At 43.5% G+C, this 18,336-nt stretch overlaps 1 protein-coding gene across 1 annotated transcript in view; it reads left to right on the forward strand.

Annotated features, from left to right (window-relative positions):
* Positions 1-884: 884 nt before the first annotated feature.
* P2RY6 (pyrimidinergic receptor P2Y6) overlaps positions 885-18,336 on the forward strand; it is a 146,775-nt gene continuing 129,323 nt past the window's right edge. The window contains exon 1 of the mRNA XM_073612917.1: positions 885-1,208. The gene's annotated coding sequence lies outside the window, so the exon portion shown is untranslated. The remainder of the gene's footprint in view (positions 1,209-18,336) is intronic.

Genomic DNA, 18,336 nt, shown 5'->3' on the forward strand with positions numbered 1-18,336 from the left:
CTTGATATACAAGTAGCGTCAAGTTACAACTGAGTATAAAAGAGAAGAGAGGCGCCTCTAAGTGTAGCAATATGATTACATTTAATGAAGGTACAACTTAGCAACTGACATGGTTGGAGATTAAAACAGGCATATCTAAGTATCCAGGCATCCGGGGTTCAAGCCTCACTTTCAGACCTCTCTACTGCAGGGTAGTCTTCCCGGTCATGATTGCAGACTGACAGCGGTGAGAGCCGGCGGAGCGGGTGACGGTCTATGTGGACAGCTTTAACTCAGATGCCTGCATACTTAGATGTGCCCGTTTTAAATCATCAACCATGTGAGTTGCTAAATGTTGTACCTTCATTAAATGTAACTGTATTGCTACACTTAGAGGCGCCTCTCTTCTCTTTTAATACCCTGTAGCTTCTGCTGGATTTTGCTTCTAATCCCCTTGTGGAGGCTTCCATTTGTGGATGTACATTTTATGGTTACACAATCTATCACATTGCTATAATCTTTTTATATGGACTATAAACTGAAGGACTTATGAATAAATAGTTGTAAAACAAATCATTTGCGTTTCCATTATTTCTTATGGGGAAATTCGCTTTGATATACAAGTGCTTTGGGTTACAAGCATACTTACGGAACAATTTTGCTCACAATTCAAGGTTTTACTGTATATAATAAGTTTTATATAATATAATATCTTTTTTTTTTTTTTTTATACCAGGAAATGTAAAACAAAGTGAGGCGAGCGGTCCCAGCTGCTGCCGGAGTCTACCTGCCCCAGGACTTCAGCAGATCCCAACAGGTTGATTAGGAGAGACCTGACACCCTGCTGACAAGTCGGTGCAGCCAGGGAATGAGGCATAGTCTGCTCACATGTGTTTCTGCTGTGCTGACCTGTTGTCAGCTCCAGTGTCAGAAAGGGAGGGAGGCAACAAAAGTTGTGCAGGCTGTAGGCGGTTGGAGCTGTAATCTCTCTCTGCTCTACTCTCACTTATAAAGGACGCTCTTGGCCGGGGAGTTTTAGCAATTTTCTATCTCCTGCAGGATATGTGTAATTCACAAACTGTAGAGGACAAGCTGACTCCAAGGAGGGACTTTTTAGGAGGATCTGATTGCTGGGTCTGACCTTGGCTGGTCTGGAGAAGGTTTGGCTTTGCCTGTCTGTGTTCTGCTCTGAATGAGAACCTGCAGAAGACACCAGATCAGGTGTGAAGGTAAGTCCAAACTTTTCTTCATTGCTGCAATGGGTTTCTAAAGGGATGGCGCCAGGGAGGCTCTCACCGCCAAAGCCAAGGCTGCCATTGTCTAACTCTAGGAAGCAATGGTAGCCATGGGGCTCGCAACTGACCGTATGAGATGATGGAGAAGGGTGCTTTGTCCGGGACCTTGTACTATGACCTGGGTGATGTTGGCTTAAAGCCCAATTCACACCTGAGCGTTTTGCGTTTTTTTTTTCCCTACATGCAACAATGCTCAGGCATAATTGAGGCATAATTTTGCCCCTATAGACTTTAATAGGATCACTTGGAAAAACGTGCAAAAAATGCATATTGCATGCATTTTTCAGCTGCTCCCATAAACTTTTTTTGGGGGGGGGACATGCTCCAAAAGAAGCTCCTGTACAGCAGATCCTAAATATGCTCGCAAAAGGGCTTAAACCGTATGCTCAAGTGTGAATGGGGCTCACATATGTTATACAGCAGCCGCCCTGACCCAGTCTGTGATGTACTTTTGAAAATGCTACTGTAGGTGCCTGGCTTTCTGTCTTCGGTGCTTTCGGAGACCCCAAAAAAAAAATATGGATCATCAATACCGGGGTAAAGTCACGGCTCCTAAACTCAGGAAAGTAGTCCTTTCAGAAGGAAAGGTCGGTATTGTTGTTTCTATATTGCTCACTACTGGGTGGACCTGTATTAATCCTCCCACAGTCCATCCCCCTTGGTGTTCAGTGGGCACCTTTTTGGATTCCCACACATATTGTCCTTTGCTCCCATCTGCCGTTCTCCCTGCAAATATCCATACAAAAATCTCCTTTTCCTGGGATGCACTTCAAACAGCACATTCAGCCCTGGTTCACACTGATGGGATGCGGGAAACGCACAAGATTTGCTGCGTTTACTCGCATCGCACTACATAGCACTTGCACGGCGTCCATGCCATCTGCTGCGGGTGTCAATGTTAGATTAGTGCCAACCCGAAACAGACCTCAAAACGCAGTGCGATTGCCAGAATCGCATTGCATGGGTGTGAACGATGCAATGTATTTCAGGTGCAGGGAAAAAGAAGAGTTCTGTGCCATTTTGGTGCGGATTTGAGCCATACAGAATGTATGGCTCAAATCGCACCACACAGACATCATATGTGATGTGCACAGGAATGAGGTGCGAATCACATGTGGTGTTCCGCACGCCCCAGTGTGAACCCAGGCTAAGGCTCCATGCACACTAGCTTAAAAAATGCTCCTAGCAACAGCTTTTGCGCATTCCCCCCTTTTTTTTTTTTTTTTTTTTTTTTTTTTTCTGCTTCTAGAAGCAAATAGTGTTATGCTATATGTCTATGCATAATATTTTAGTCTAGAAGTGTCTTTTGAAGCTTCAGCTTCTAGAAGCAGAAGCTCCATCGTTGGTGCCTTTGGGAGTAATTGTGCCCGATCGTTTGTGTCATTGGGAGGAAATGTGTCCGATCGTTTGTGTCATTGGAAGGAATAGTGCTCCATTGTTGGTGTCATTGGGAGGATTTCTGCCCCATTGTTGGTGTCATTGGAAGGAATAGTGCCCCATTGTTGGTGTCATTGGGAGGATTTCTGCCCCATTGTTGGTGTCATTGGGAGGATTTCTGCCCCATTGTTGGTGTCATTGGGAGGATTTCTGCCCCATTGTTGGTGTCATTGGGAGGATTTCTGCCCCATTGTTGGTGTCGTTGGGAGGATTTCTGCCCCATTGTTGGTATCAGTGGACGAAAATAGTGCCCCAAGGCAAAACCCCCGGCCCATTTTTGCGTTTTCAGGAGAGATTTGCCAACAAACGCTCTTATGAGCTTTTTTCCTTGTCAACTTTGTTCATTATTTAAATATCACAAAGTCTAACAAATTGAGTACATTCAAGGATGGTGGTACATTTTCAAATAGCAATTAAGCTAAATATATTGATTTATGAGCCCCCTTTTCTTTTTTTCTTTTTTTTTTTTTTTTTCCCCAGCGCTTTTTTGGCATTTTGTTTAGCCTATAGTGTGCACGGAGCCTAAAGGTGTATATATCCAAATATGTAAAATGTGTATGTGTTTGTCAAGCTGGACCAATGTAAGTGTGTATGTGTCGCACCTGTGGAAGCTGGAAAGTACCGCTACTACATTGACCACTGTTGGCTTCCGGCCCTGTGCTGAGCTACTACCCTGCTGTTTACTGAACAAAGGAGATCGCTTGCACCGTTCAGAGGACACTTTGCTTTTTCTCAATGAATGCAAAGCATTCGGTCTGGACTAGGTGGTGATCAAGAGATTTGTTCCTATATAGTCTATACAAGGGGTCTCCAAACTTTTTTAACAAAGGGCCAGTTTACTGTCCTTCGGACCTAAAGTGGATGTAAACCCAAATATATATATATATATATATATATATATATATATATATATATATATATATATATATATATATATATAATTTTTTTTTTTATTCTCATATCTGTTGCAGAGGATGTAATTTCATTGAGCAATTATCTTTTTTCAGTAAGATAAAAACAGACACACAGAGAAATGGTGTCAGTTCTCCCCCCCCCCCCCCCCCCCCTTGCTGTGACTGACAGGTGATTTACATATCTCATGCAAGAGTGTGAGAGAGGCATTCTGTGTACTTCACATCCCCCCTCCTTTCTTCTCCAGCTTTCCCAGGATTGGTTGCTCCACACCTCAGCATGATTGGGCATGCTGAAGTCATGTGGTGACTTTCCTGGGTTTTGACTGGATGTTGGTGATCATGGGGCATAATTCAGGAGACCATCAGAAGTTCAGCCAAGGGGAGTGTAGAGGTGGGTGGGGAGTCTACTGACATCACAACTCCACCCACTGAGCCCTGGACAACAGACCCGCCCACAGCATCCGGAGTATTGCAGGGCTCCAAACAGCTAAAGGGGAGATATTTGCCAGGTAAGGATACATGTATATCCTTATAGATCAGCACTATGGAAGTAATTTAGCAATGATGAGAGTGGGTTTACATTCACTTTAAGGGGTGGCCAGTGGGAATAAACAATGCCCCACCTTTGGTGTCAATCGGAGGAATTGTGCTCCATCATTGGTGCCTTTGGGAGTAATTGGGCCCCATCATTGGGAGGAATTGTGCCCTATCGTTGGTGTCATTGGGAGGAATTCTGCCCTTTCATTGGTGTCAATGGGGGGCATTATGCCACATTGTTGGTATCATATAAATAGTGCCCCAAGGAAAAATCCCCCCCCCCCCCACCAGGTCCACACTCAGCCCCTCCACGGCATGGTCCCCCCGCACTCAGCCCCTCCGCGGCTTCCTCGACTTTTCCTCCTGGCCAACCCAATCTGCCTCCTCTCCTGATTGGCCGGGAGAAGAAGCCAGGAGACGATAACAAATATTGATTCGCTATTGTCACCACAAGTGGGTGGGTTTGAGGCGCAGTGCTCTACTGCTCTACCCCCCCCCCCCCCCCCCCAGCCCAACCTTTTTCAAGCCAATAAGGGACTCTGGCTCTAATCACGTGGCTTGGGGGGGGGGGGGGGGGACCTCATACAAATGTATTAGTCTGGCGCCCTGCATGCATCCCAACTAGGGGGGCAACGTCCCTAATGGACCAGCCACTCCTGTTAGGTTGGAAAATGTTTGTTTGGATTCCTTCTGTCCACATTTTGTGTAGAGTGTGGGAGGGTTGAACTTTTGCCATTATGTTTATTTTCTATGCCTTCCTGGCCCCCATTTTATTGTACTGGTGTCACATGGACAGGAAGTTGGGGGGGAAATCTCTCCAATGGTAGTCACAGACAGAAATTTTACACCTGAAACTTTAATTCTTCCCCATAATATTCAAAACTAAAAAAAAAATATGTAATTTTGGAATTGAAGTGCAGACTGCATGAACCATATTCACATAGTTCTGAAAGGAGAACAGACCAAAAATAGATCGATGTGGTATGTTCAGTATTGGACCACGTGAACATGTACACACCGCAAGATCCCTATGCACAAGAACTGAGCTTTATCTGTCCAAGTCACAGCAAGGGGAATACAGCTTATTTCAAGTATACCGCTTTATTATTGGGTATGTGTTTCTTGTTTACGAGAGCTGTTAACATACTTGGTGTATAACGTGGTTACCTGTGAAAAGTTCCTTTAAGATATTTTTGAAACTTTTTAGTGCAATATGTTGGTTTATATCAGTTGAGATTACTGTCATGGGATAATGTGGGTACACAGTTGGCATCCAAAACATCATCACTCTGTCCGGATCACCCATATTACACAAAAAAGTGGGGTTGATTTACTGAAACCTAATAGTGCAGAACTGGGTGCGGCTGTGCATGGTACCCAATCGGCTTCCAGGACAAGATGAAGCCAGAAGTTGATTGGCTACCATGGACAACTGCACCAGATCGTGCACTGTCCAGTTTTAGTAAATCAACCCCCCGTCTTGATTTATTGGTCTAAATATGGCTTCAAAACTGTGACAAGTTATAAATAATGCCTGGTACACACAATGAGATTATTAGACAAATCATCGTCCTTTTTTTTTTTTTGCATGGTAGGCTCATATCACAAAAGAAGAGTTTACTAAAGTTATGAAAATTCTCATACGACAGAATAAGAAGTGGGAAGTGATGTAATGTGTTTGTATTGCATGTTTGAATGACCTCTGTGCTGATCAAAAATTGTATAAGAGAACTTTTCAGGCTTGTCCCATCTAATAATTTTGCATGAATTATTGTGAACGGTTCTCAAAAGCTGTGTACTAACGATCAGATTATCGTACGATCGCCTCAAAAGAGGTATTTTTCTGATCGTGTAAGGCCATTGGTTTATCTCAGATGACGGGGGGCGGGGGCGGGGGGGGGGGGGAAATGTGTGACATGTAGAACATGGTAGAGAAAAATCTCACCTCTTTGTTTCTGCATGAGACAGTCCTACCAATGTTGTGAAAGATATGCAGGTGGTTTGAAGTGACAAAAAAAAGAAAAAACTATTCAAGTATATCATCATAACTCAAAGTCCCTCCTTTTGCTCGCAGCCTCCTCCAAATCTGACTTCGTGTTCAGGGTGGCTACGTTCGTCGCCACTCTCTTGCTCGCTCCCATCTACTATGGACTATGACAGGGCTCAAAACTTCAAGTCCTAAGCTAATAGCCAGGTCTTGGGCTGGGTTCACACCTATGCGAATTGGATGCGGCTTGCATCCAATTCGCAGAACATTTTTAAAATCTTAGTTTCAATCAGTTTGGTTCACATATGTGCGTTGCATTCGCAGTCCGCATTGCCCAAAAAAGTGTGTGTTTTCTGTGCAGTGTGAATTGCAGGAACATATTCTATGGGAACGCATCTGATTCACAGATGCGTTCCATGGTGGCATTCTCTCCCCCTCCTCACTACACCTCCCCCCTCTCCCTGCTCAGCTGATCCGCAGATACAACAGGGGGTTGGGGGGGGGGGGAGTATCAGTGTAGCTGGAACTTCTCTGGGGTCTCGGGTCACAGTCTGCAATGATCACAGTACAGGCAACCTATCAGCCCTTCCTTCTCTGAGCTGGCCACTTAGCTGTCGGCTAATTGCCAGCTCCCATCTCTCCACGTAGTGACTGACCTTTTGATGATATCCTGCTCGTCAGTCCTGCCTACTTAAGCCATCCAGCCCAGATGATCTCTGCCTTCACCTTGGTCACATCTCTAGAGACACTCTCCTGTGTTCCTTTTAAAGACTTGCTTGGCTGACATTCCTTCTTGCTACAGATCCTGCTTGCTGTTCTACTATGCTCATCTCTGGATCCCTGATGTTTTGGCTTGTCTGACTATCCGTTTCCGGTTCCTGATCTCTGGCTATGTTTTGACTAAGTTTACTCTGTTTACTTTTTTTATTATTATTAAACATGTGAGATTTAATTGTATTCTATCTCAGTCTGATTCATGGTTTCTGATATAACCACATTAAGGCCTCATGTACACTCTGCTGGTAAACGGACGTTCAGAGGCAGTTGGATGCTTTTTTCAGCTGCCCCTGAACTCATTCAATGTTATCTTATGTGTATATGTACACAGGTTTGTTTAATGTCATTTTTAGGCAGTTGAGTTTAGAAGCCTTTTTTGGAAAGCAAAAAAATGAGTTCAGAAGCTGAGTTTAGAGGCATTTCAAGCGCTAAACGCAGCTAAACGTGGTAACTAGCGTTTCAAAAATGTTCCTTTGTACCCCAATTCTTTCATATTTATTTTCATATTTTTCATATTTCTAATATATTTTTACCCCAGTTCCCTTCCCCGTTTGCAGCAGCTGGGCGTGTGCCACACCATGCACACAGTGCCCATCACAACCATGTGGTTATACACTGTAGAAATTCTGCAGCATGTTGCATTGTAATCTATCTTACAGACGTCTCAATTTTGTTTTTTGAGAATAAGATATTTTTTATTGTCACTTTATTTCTTCAGTACTTGGTTTGGGCAATCCACTTGGTACTTTACCATAGCTCCTAACTCTCCCTAATATAGAGGGAATGTCCCTCTTTTGGAACCAAATCCCTCTGTCTCTTTACTTCTCATTTGTCCCTCTGGTCTGATGCATAGACCGCTCAAATTTTTTTTTTTTTTTTTTTTACTAGAAGGATTATATCTCCAGTAAGGCCCGGTTAACACTGCCTGCGACATATATATAAATTATTAGTATACAACATTTTAATTCATATCACCAATTTAAATTAATATGAATTTGTTGACCAATATTGGCACCTTTAAGAAAGTTCAAGAAAAATGCAGTCTCTGAGCATCTCTTGTATTATGTCTGCAATCTTTATTAGCAAAATATTTGGTGCACCTCTAGCAGACATGGTACAGGAGATGGTCAGAGACTGCAGACATAATACAAGAGATCAATGCAGCCCCACCAGTGCCCATCAGATGCAGCCTTGTGCCCGTCATGCAGCCTCTCGCCAGTGGATGCAGCTTGCCTGTGCCCAGATCAGAGTGGCAATCTCTGTGTGTCATTTGAATTGCCCAGGCCGCAGTAACAATGTCCCGCCTCCTGTTAACACGTAACACTGATTCAATGTCCCAGCATTGGATCAGTGTGCCGTCAATCACAGGAGGCGGGACATTGTTATTACGGACGGACAATTTGGCTCCCTGACACAGGGAGATGGCCGCTCTGCAAGGAGGGGAGGGAGGGGAGGACAGGACCTTGAGCCAGGATGATATCTAGCAATGGGCGGCGCGGCCACTGCTACTGCGCATGCGAAACACCATTTTCAGCCAATATGTTTTGGCGGCCGAAATTTCGGTGCATCCCTAGTTGAAACCAAAGTAGTTCAGGAACCTTTTTTGCCACATCTTTACCTCAATAACTTCCTGGCCACTTGCATAACACCTAGACCAAGGCTTTTGTCTTTCTATGGACACGCATAGCTCAGCTTGGGAGCATCACCGCACACAGCAAGCTATGGGGGGGGGGGGCACACAGGTAAGGGGGACCCCAGAAGAGGTGGTAAGGGGCCACACTCTGCAATACTATTTTAATTTTTTTTTAAAAAGGGTTTACTATCACTTCAATTCTACAGGCATGTAGGCAGGTGCAAGCGTTCCTCCAACCTTGGACCCCTTTCACACTGAGGCAGGTTTTAGCGCTAAAAATGGCCTCCAAAAAGCGCCTGAAAACTGCCTCCTATTCAGTGCAATGAGTGCTTTCACACTGGGGCGGTGCACTTGCGGGACGTTAGAAAAAGTCCTGCAAGCAGCATCTTTGGGGCGGCTTGGGAGCGCTATAAATATAGCTCCCAAAATGCCCCTGCCCATTGAAATGAATGGGCAGCGCTTCCAAAGTGCCTTCAAAGCGCTTTGAAAGTGCCGCAAAAGGGGACTTTTATTTATTTATTTTTGTCACGTGACCTTAAAAAAACCCGCCCAGCTAGCGCAGTTAAAATGCTGCTAAAGCACTGCAAAAACAACTGGCGCTTTAGCGGCACTGCAGTGTGAAAGGGGTCTTAAGATGACACACTGCCATTGTTACAGATGAAGAGAAGTTTAAGGGAACTGTCCCCTTATGGACACTCTTCTCAGAGAAGACCGTTATCTGATTGGATGCTGACATTTTCTTAAGATGTAAGATCTTGATGAAGGACTTTAAAAATATGTTGTCCAGTTTCATTCGGGCACACCTGGAGTGAGCAGTGGGTGAGGGACAGATACCCACGGGATAGGGAAAGAGAATAGCGCAGGGAAAGGTTCCCTGAAGAGTAGGGTTAGAATAGGGAGAATCCCCGCAGCACTGGCGACTGGTGCTCAATATTTTGGGGGTGGCAAACCAACGCCATACCCTGTGGGAGACGGACGGGAATGCGGCGGCAATCAGAGGCCTCCTTACCTTAGGAAGGAGGCAGATCAGGCAGGCATGGATCTGGGCTGCAGCTCCTCACTCCAGTGGCTAAAATGGGTCCTGACTGAGACCCGATTGGCCAGGGAGTCTTAGGACTCTTGGCCAATCGGGTCTCAGGAACTGCTTCCTGATTGGCCGGGAATTGAATCAGGAAGACGATGGCGAATATTATTTTGCTATTGTCACACAAGTGGGCGGGTCTGGGACTGAGCCCACCTTCCCTCCTTCTTTTTTTTTTTTTTCTTTGCCAATTAGAGCCTCAGGCTCTAATCGTGTGCTTAAAAAAAAAAAAAAAAAAAAAAAAAGACATTGAAATCCATGCGTCTGGCATGCCGCATGTAGATTAGGGGGCCAGACGTATGAATGGGGGGGCGGCGCCCGTGTGCCCCCTATGGACGGTCCACCATTGCTCTGCAGTGTGAAGTACTGTCTGATGTCTGAAATAGTGTTAAGTTTCCCTTTTTACAAGAAATATAATGCCGTCCTGGTAAAGCATATAAATGCCACACCTCCTGTAATAAGTTGTAAATTTGATAACTCCCTGAGACTACAAATCCTAGATAGCCTTGGGGTTCATTTACACTCACGAATGCACTCGCTCTGTGATTAGATGGGAGAACCCCAGCAGGGGGTTCCCACGATTAGCTGCAGGTGGCGTCCTTCTAGTGGTGCTCACTGGACTGTTTGATGCTAATAACCTGTTCATATTAATACAAGATAATTCAGTGCACTATAAGAATGTGTGTGATTTATCCCAGACTGGGCACCTTGACTGAGGGCCCCACCTACAGGTAGATTGGGGGGTGAGGGGGTCTTACCTTTTTAATGTCACTAGGAGTGAACAACTTAAAGGAACGGACCACCCAAATGTTGTATATCAGGTTTTGGTGTTTTTTTTTATTTTAAATGCTAATTTTACAGATCTCAGGATTTCTTGTGATCCGAGATGTCTATATACGAGCCCCCTACATTATCAATTTGTTTTTCTCTCTAAAAAGAAAGAAAAAAAATAAGGAAAAAAAATGAATTTTTCTGGTTTTGGAGAGTTTACTTATTAGAAAAGATTTTGCCCTCTTTTCGTTTTGGAAGAGGAAGTATTTGGAAATTTCTAACACCAGGACATAGACTGCAGACAATCACTTTTTACTAAAAAAAATAAATTAAAAGTAGGAAGGGTTAGGACCTCTGTCAGGTTATTATCATGTAAGTGTGCTGGAAAACCTTTAAAACCTTTCTTTCCTTTTTGGTTGTTAATGTCTGTTCATTTCTGTCTCGGTAACAACTGTACCCCTCGTGGTTTTGTGTGTCCTTCCTTTTTTTTTTTTTTTTTTTTTTTTTTTTTTTTCCTCCTGCCCCCAGAGACAGCAACTAAGGATAAATCTTTCCCCAGGGTCATGGATTACAATGAAAACTACACTCACTGGCCACTTTATTAGGTACACTTGTTCCATTGGCTGATTAGTAATATGTATTACCAAGCAATCTCATGGCAGCAACTCAATGCATTTAGACGTGGTGAAGATGACTTGCTGAAGCTAAAACCGAGCATCAGAATGGGGAAAAAAAAGGGATTTAGGTGACTTTGAACGTGGCATGGTTGTTGGTGCCAGACAGGCTGGTCTGAGTATTTTAAAAACTGCTGATCTACTGGGGTTTTTTACACACAACCATCTCTCGGGTTTACAGAGAATGGCCCGAAAAAGAGAAAATATCCAGTGAGCGGCAGTTGTGTGGAGAAAAATGCCTTGTTGATGTCAGAGGAGAATGGGCAGAACTGGTTTGAGATGATAGAAAGACAACAGTAACTCAAATAACCTCTCATTACAACCAAGGTATGCAGAATACCATCTCTGAACACACAATACATATAACCTTGAAGCAGATGGGCTACACCAGGTCCCACTCCTGTCAGCTAAGAACAGGAAACTGAGGCTATAATTAGCACAGGATCACCAAATTGGACAATAGAAGATTGCAAAAAAAGTTGCCTGGTCTGATGAGTCTTGATTTCAGATGGTAGGGTCAGAATTTGGTGTAAACATGAAAGCATGGATCCATCCTGACTTGTTTTAACCGTTCAGGCTGGTGGTGGTGTAATGGTGTGGGGGGGATATTTTCTTGGCACACTTTGGACCCCTTTGTACTAATTGAGCATCGTTGACCACCACGGCCTACCTGAGTATTGTTGCTGACCATGTCCATCCCTTTATGACTACAGTGTCCCCATCTTCTGATGGCTCCTTCCAGCAGGATAATGCACCATGTCACAAAGCTTAAATCATCTCCGCACTGGACAATGAGGTCACTGTACTCCAATGGCCTCCACAGTCCCCACATCTCATCCAATAGAGCACCTTTGGGATGTGGTGGAACGGGAGATTTGCGTCATGGATGTGCAGCTGACAAATCTGCAGCAACTGCGTGATATTATCATGTCACTATGGACCAAAATCTCTGAGGAATGTTCCCAACACCTTGTTGAATCTATGCCACCAAGAATGAAGGCCAATCTGAAGGCAAAAGGAGGTCCAACCTGATCATAATAGGGAGCAAGTATGCCGATTTATAAGTTATTTCATACTTCAGGTCAGTATAACAAAGGAGCCGGGCATCTAACATTTATAGGAGTTTAGCAATGGCAGCATATGTAGAGAGTATAAGGCACCCATTACCACTCTACCAGGGATATGCAATTAGCGGACCTCCAGCTGTTGCAAAACTACAAGTCCCATCATGCCTCTGTCTCTGGGTGTCATGCTTGTGGCTGTCAGAGTCTTGCTATGCCTCATGGGAATTGTAGTTCTGCAACAGCTGGAGGTCCACTAATTGCATATCCCTACTGCAAGACCGTGCCCAAAGACCCAGGACCACAGGATATGGGACACTTGGCAACTATGTATTCAACTCCCTTCCTGGAGTATAGGGTGTCAAGGAACTGCCCCAGAGGAGAGTTTTGCTATGACTCCCTGTACTAATACAATAAATGATGCAAAGAATGACACTGATATTATAAGTTTAGCAGCGTTCTCTGAGCATCAGCGAAGAGGCAAAGTGAACCCTGCATGTCCAACCTTAACCTTTTTGAAAAAAAAAAGGTCAGGTTAAAAAAAAAAAAAAAAACACATACGGGATGAGTGGATGATTAAAGGCTTTAACCCATTTAAACCATATATTAATATAGAGCTTAAAAAAAACTCAAACAAAGCAGAATTGTGAATGGGCTGGACAGTGCCTTGAAAAAGTATTCATACCCCTTGACAATTTTCCACGCTTTTTCATGTTTCAACCAAAAACGTGAATGTATTTTATTGGGATTTTATGTGATGGACCAACACAAAGTGGCACATAGAAAAAGCTTGTGAGTAAATCCGCGCAGTGGATAGAAGTACAAAAAAAAAAAAAAAAAAATAGAAATAATTTAAAGAATGAACTGCTGCCCCTACAGAAATACCATCACCTAAGTGAAGTCTACTGAAGTTGGTGAAAAGAGGATGTAGGTGTGGCGCTGTTCTAATTAGGCAATATACAATTTCCCCTATTTTTGGTTTTCTGCTATCTTTGCACCCTTTTCAGAGTGCCAGAGCATGAATTACAGGTATAGGACAGTATAGGGGGAAAAAAACCATACCAAGGGGATATTCAAAAAAGCATTTCTTATAGTGAAAGTCAATATTTAGACTAATGGTAATTTTTGTGCTAGAGGTAATAAAAATCCTAGGGGTTGTAGGGCTGATTCAGGTTTTCTGAGTGACATATGTAAAGGAGTGATGAAATGGTGAAATATGTTGAAGTGCTATACCCTCTGCATGCAGCCAGTATCCATGTTACAAAGAAAGGAGATGGGGTGTGCAGATAATGTGTCACAAATGGGTATATGAAAAGTGAAATGAATGATCAGTAAATGTATGAAATTAAATTTAAAATAATTTAAATAAAATGTGTTACCTCTGGCAGGCGTTTAACATCTTAGATTTAAAATCAAAATGTGCACATCAAAAATGTGACTCTAGTAGTAAAGAGTGAATTGAATTAATTTAGAAGAAAAGTGCCCAAAAATATTAAATGAGTCTGTGTTGCACTCTCTGGCGGGTGCTGACCAATGTGTAAAATATTTGCCCTCCTAAATTAGGCCTGGTGTGGTGGTGATCAGAAAAAATTACCAGAGTAATATTAAATTCTTATTTGCAATACATTATAACTTAAATACAGTGACTTGCTGGAAAATTGATTGCTTAAAAAGTGAAACCTTAAAAACTTCTTCATTAGGTGACGGCCAGTGATTGGTGCTCCTACTGTGAATGCACTCACCAAATGCCCCCCCGGGTCATTGCGCGTTCACAGTATCTGCCACTGTGTAGCAATTCCTGGAGCCCCTGGACCGTGTTTATGGTGTTTGCCGATGTTGTTATTCGTTTTCCATGTATGAAAGAGAAGGGATGCCCATAGAGTGAATCCGTATTAAAATATATTTATTAAGAATAAGAAAAGTACTCCCATTTGATATAGGAAAAATAAGCATGTAAACAATAGAAAGAAAATGGATGCCGTCAGAGTCCTATTCTCAGCAGACCGGAAGTGACGCAAAGACATTCGTAACCCTGCCCTACGCTCCAGTTGACGTCTGTATGACGAAACGCGTAGGGCGGGGTTACGAACATCTTTGCCTATTTACAATTAGGGGAAATTGTATATTGCCTAATTAGAACAGCACCACACCTACATCCTCTTTTCACCAAGAAAGTGGCACATATTTGAAGTGGAAGGAATTTGATAAATGGTTTTCAAAATGTTTTACAAATAAATATGTGAAAAGTGTGGTGTACATTTGTATCCCCCCCCCCCCCCTCCCGGAGTTAATACTTTGTAGAACCACCTTTCACTGCAATTACAGCTGCAAGTCTTTTTGGGGATGTCTCTACCAGCTTTGCACATCTAGAGTGAAATTTTTGCCCATTCTTCTTTGCAAAATAGCTCAAGTTCTGTCAGATTGGATGGAGAGCGTCTGTGAACAGCAATTTTCAAGTCTTGCCACAGATTCTCAATTGGATTTAGGTCTGGACTGTGACTAGGCCATTCTAACACATGAATATGCTTTGATCTAAACCACCCCATTGTAGCTCTGGCTGTATGTTTAGGGTCGTTGTCCTGCTGGAAGGTGAACCTCCGCCCTGGTCTCACATCTTTTGCAGACTCTAACAGGTTTTCTTCTAAGATTGCCCTGTATTTGGCTCCATCCATCTTCCCATTAACTCTGATCAGCTTCCCTGTCCCCTGCTGAAGAAAAGCATCCCCATAACATGATGCTGCCACCACCATGTTTCACGGTGGGGATGGTGTGTTCAGGGTGATGTGGAGTGTTAGTTTTCCACCACACATAGCGTTTTGCTTTTAGGCCAAAAAGTTCAATTTTGATCTCCTCTGACCAGAGCACCTTCTTCACATGTTTGCTGTGTCCCCCACATGGCTTCTCGCAAACTGAAAACGGGACTTCTTATGGCTTTTTTCTTGCCACTCTTCCATAAAGGCCAGATTTGTGGAATACAAGACTAATAGATCCCTGAAAACTTTCCTCTTCAGAGCAGCCTATCCTGCCTCCATCTAACGACTGCACTGTTTTCTCCATTAGCTCATCCCCCACAGCTGTTACCATCTTGTATAACTTGACCCTCCCTCCTAGATTGTAAGCTCTAACGAGCAGGGCCCTCTGATCCCTCCTGTATTGTAATTGTACTGTCTGCCTTCATGTTGTAAAGCGCTGCATAAACTGTCGGCGCTATATAAATCCTGTATAATAACAGTTGTCCTGTGGACAGATTCTCCCACCTGAGCTGTGGATCTCTGCAGTTCCCCCAGAATTCTCATGGGCCTCTTGGCTGCTTCTCTGATTAATGCTCTCCTTGCCCGGCCTGTCAGTTTAGGTGGACGGCCATGTCTTGGTAGGTTTGCAGTTGTGCCATACTCTTTCCATTTTCGGATGATGGATTGAACAGTGCTGTTTGGGATGTTTTTGTTTAGAACCTAACCCTGCTTTAAACTTTTCCACAACTTTATCCCTGACCTGTCTGGTGTGTTTCTTGGCCTTTTACGACGCTGCTTGTTCACTAAGGTTCTCTAACAAACCTCTGAGGGCTTCACAGAACAGCTGTATTTATACAGCGATTACATTGCACACAGGTGGACTCTATTTACTAATTAGGTGACTTCTGAAGGCAATTGGTTCCACTAGATTTTAGTTAGGGGTATCAGAGTAAAGGGGGCTGAATACAGATGCACCCCACACTTTTCAAATAAATGATTTTCAATTTTTTTTTTTTTTTACAAATAAATATAACTTTTCTTCCACTTCATAATTATGTGTGCCACTTTATGTTGGTCTATCACATAAAATCCCAATAAAATACATTTACGTTTTTGGTTGTAACATGACAAAATGTGGAAAATTTTCAAGGGGTATGAATACTTTCTCAAGGCACTGTACTTGCAGCAGCAAACAGGGTTCTCTGCTTTTGAGTGCGAGAGTGCAACTGTCATTTTTTTTTTTTTGTCTGTCTCTATGTAATTGTTAAACACAACACTGATCAATACAAGTATCGGACTAACCGTCAGTTATATCACCCTCCTCACTTTATAACTTGATATGACAATATAAATACTTGCAGGCCAGTGATTCTGCCAACTGGCAAATGACTCCACTTTGCATTTTCAAAAATGTATTAATAGCCAAACCTAACACACACTTATATCTGTCAACAACCGCTTGCAAATAGCTTGGTCGCATAAGATCACTGCCCTGTGCCATTACACAGTGTATACTGAAATTCAACAATCTGTTTTTATTAACCAAGCAAATTTAAAAAAAAAACTTAAAAAAAACTTACTTTTTACTTTTATGTAAGATTTGCATGTATGAAAGTAGCTAAAAAATACTTCAGGATATTTAGGTGTGGCATGAATTTTGGTAGATCCTGTGTAGATCCATGTCGCCAACGAGTGCCGGAGGGGTCTTACTGAGATGTAGGATCTAGAAGATGTTCTGATCTTCACAAAAGACCCTGATTGGCTGCAGAACAGCTACGGGGTGGCAGCCCATGGGACTGCCAACAGCTGATGGGCAAGACCGGGTGGAGAATTATGGGGCAGGAGTCCTAGAAACAGGCCAAAGGTTGGGGTATCTGAGAGAAGATGATGAGATTCTGTTTGCTATATCACGATATTGGCACCAGCTAGAGAATCCCAATAATCATGGGGTAACCATGTTTTTTGGAGTTATTTTGTATTCACACGTGTGCCTGATTTTTGGATAAAAAAAGTCACCCAACATTGAAGGGTGAATACCTAGAGGGAGATCAGAGAAGGGACTTCCTGTGTTCCACGGTGTAAGGTTTTTAGGTTAATATCCATGATTGATGCTCTGCATTTAATAATTAAAGCGGTATTAAACCTAAAAAAACAAAAAGATCAAAAGAGAACTTCAGCCTCTACTATTAAGGATTGGTAAGTTGCAATGTATTTTTGTTTTTGGTTTATCACCGCTTTTAAAATGGACTTTCTGAGCAAATGTCGTTCCACACACAACCCCTCCCCCCCCCCCCCCCCCCCAGAGCCCAACCAAAATTAATATAGAGAACTCAACCTCACATGTGCACTGTACAAGTAAAAAAGCCACCAATGTCCCATTAAAGCAGGGGTCTCAAACTGGCGGCCCTCCAGTTGTTGCGAAACTACAAGTCCCATAAGGCATTGCAAGGCTGACAGTTACAAGCATGACTCCCACAGGCAGGGACATGATGGGACTTGTAGTTTTGCAACAGCTGGAGGGCCGCCAGTTTGAGACCATTGCATTAAAGCATGGGGGGGGGGGGAGCCAGACGCCCCTAGGAGCAGCTGTAAAAACATCCAGTGTGCATGAGGCCTAAAGTGGTCAGAACAGACAAGCGGGCCAAATTGGAAAGTAAGCAAGAGATTCCTTCTGTTGCCAATCAATACCAGGGGTGATGCAATGGGTCACAGAGGTAGATGGGCTTGTGAGTGGGCACCATAACCAAGACTGACCATGCTGGTTATTGTGAACATTAGAGACATTGCACTTCTTAAGATAATCGATTTTTATAAAGGGCAAGTGGGTTGATGAGGCATGAGAAAGACGTTGGGCTGCAAACCAGGGCAGTTCCATAATTTTAGAGCAAGCTGGGTATTGGTTGACATAGAGGAAAAGACTTCTGTTGTGTAAACGTATCTGTTTGCTGTATGTACCTGGATGGACGTGTGGCTGTTGCATCAACAACTTCATCATCCATTTTTCAGTAACATTACTACAAACTGATCTTCCAAGTGAAAGGTGTCTGTGTCATGTACCTGATAGTAGAGCCTGACGTGCAGATGAAGGCCTCTTACAGATCTGTCTAAGGCACCACTGGTAGTGAGACAGTGGCCTCAAGAGTATGGCTAGGTATGAGTGCCTGTAGAGTATCCATCGGACAGCACGGATGAAGAGCAGGTGCTTCGAAAGGAACAGGTCAGATGGCCAACACAGCGAATGGCAGCAGGAGCAGCAGACCCAGGACTTGGCAGACAGCAGGCTGTCAATTGCTTGGCTGACAGGTGACCGGTCACAGGTGCAGAGTAGACTGGTAACTTGTGGCAGGAGGATGACCAGCAAGGACCAGGTAAGTAGCGTATGAGCAGATGGATAAACAGGATGTGTAGTCAGACGAGCCATCAAATGGTCAGGTACAGGCAGTGACACCTTCCTCCCT

This window comes from Aquarana catesbeiana, linkage group LG02, assembly GCF_042186555.1.
Source record: "Aquarana catesbeiana isolate 2022-GZ linkage group LG02, ASM4218655v1, whole genome shotgun sequence".
NCBI lineage: Eukaryota > Metazoa > Chordata > Amphibia > Anura > Ranidae > Aquarana > Aquarana catesbeiana.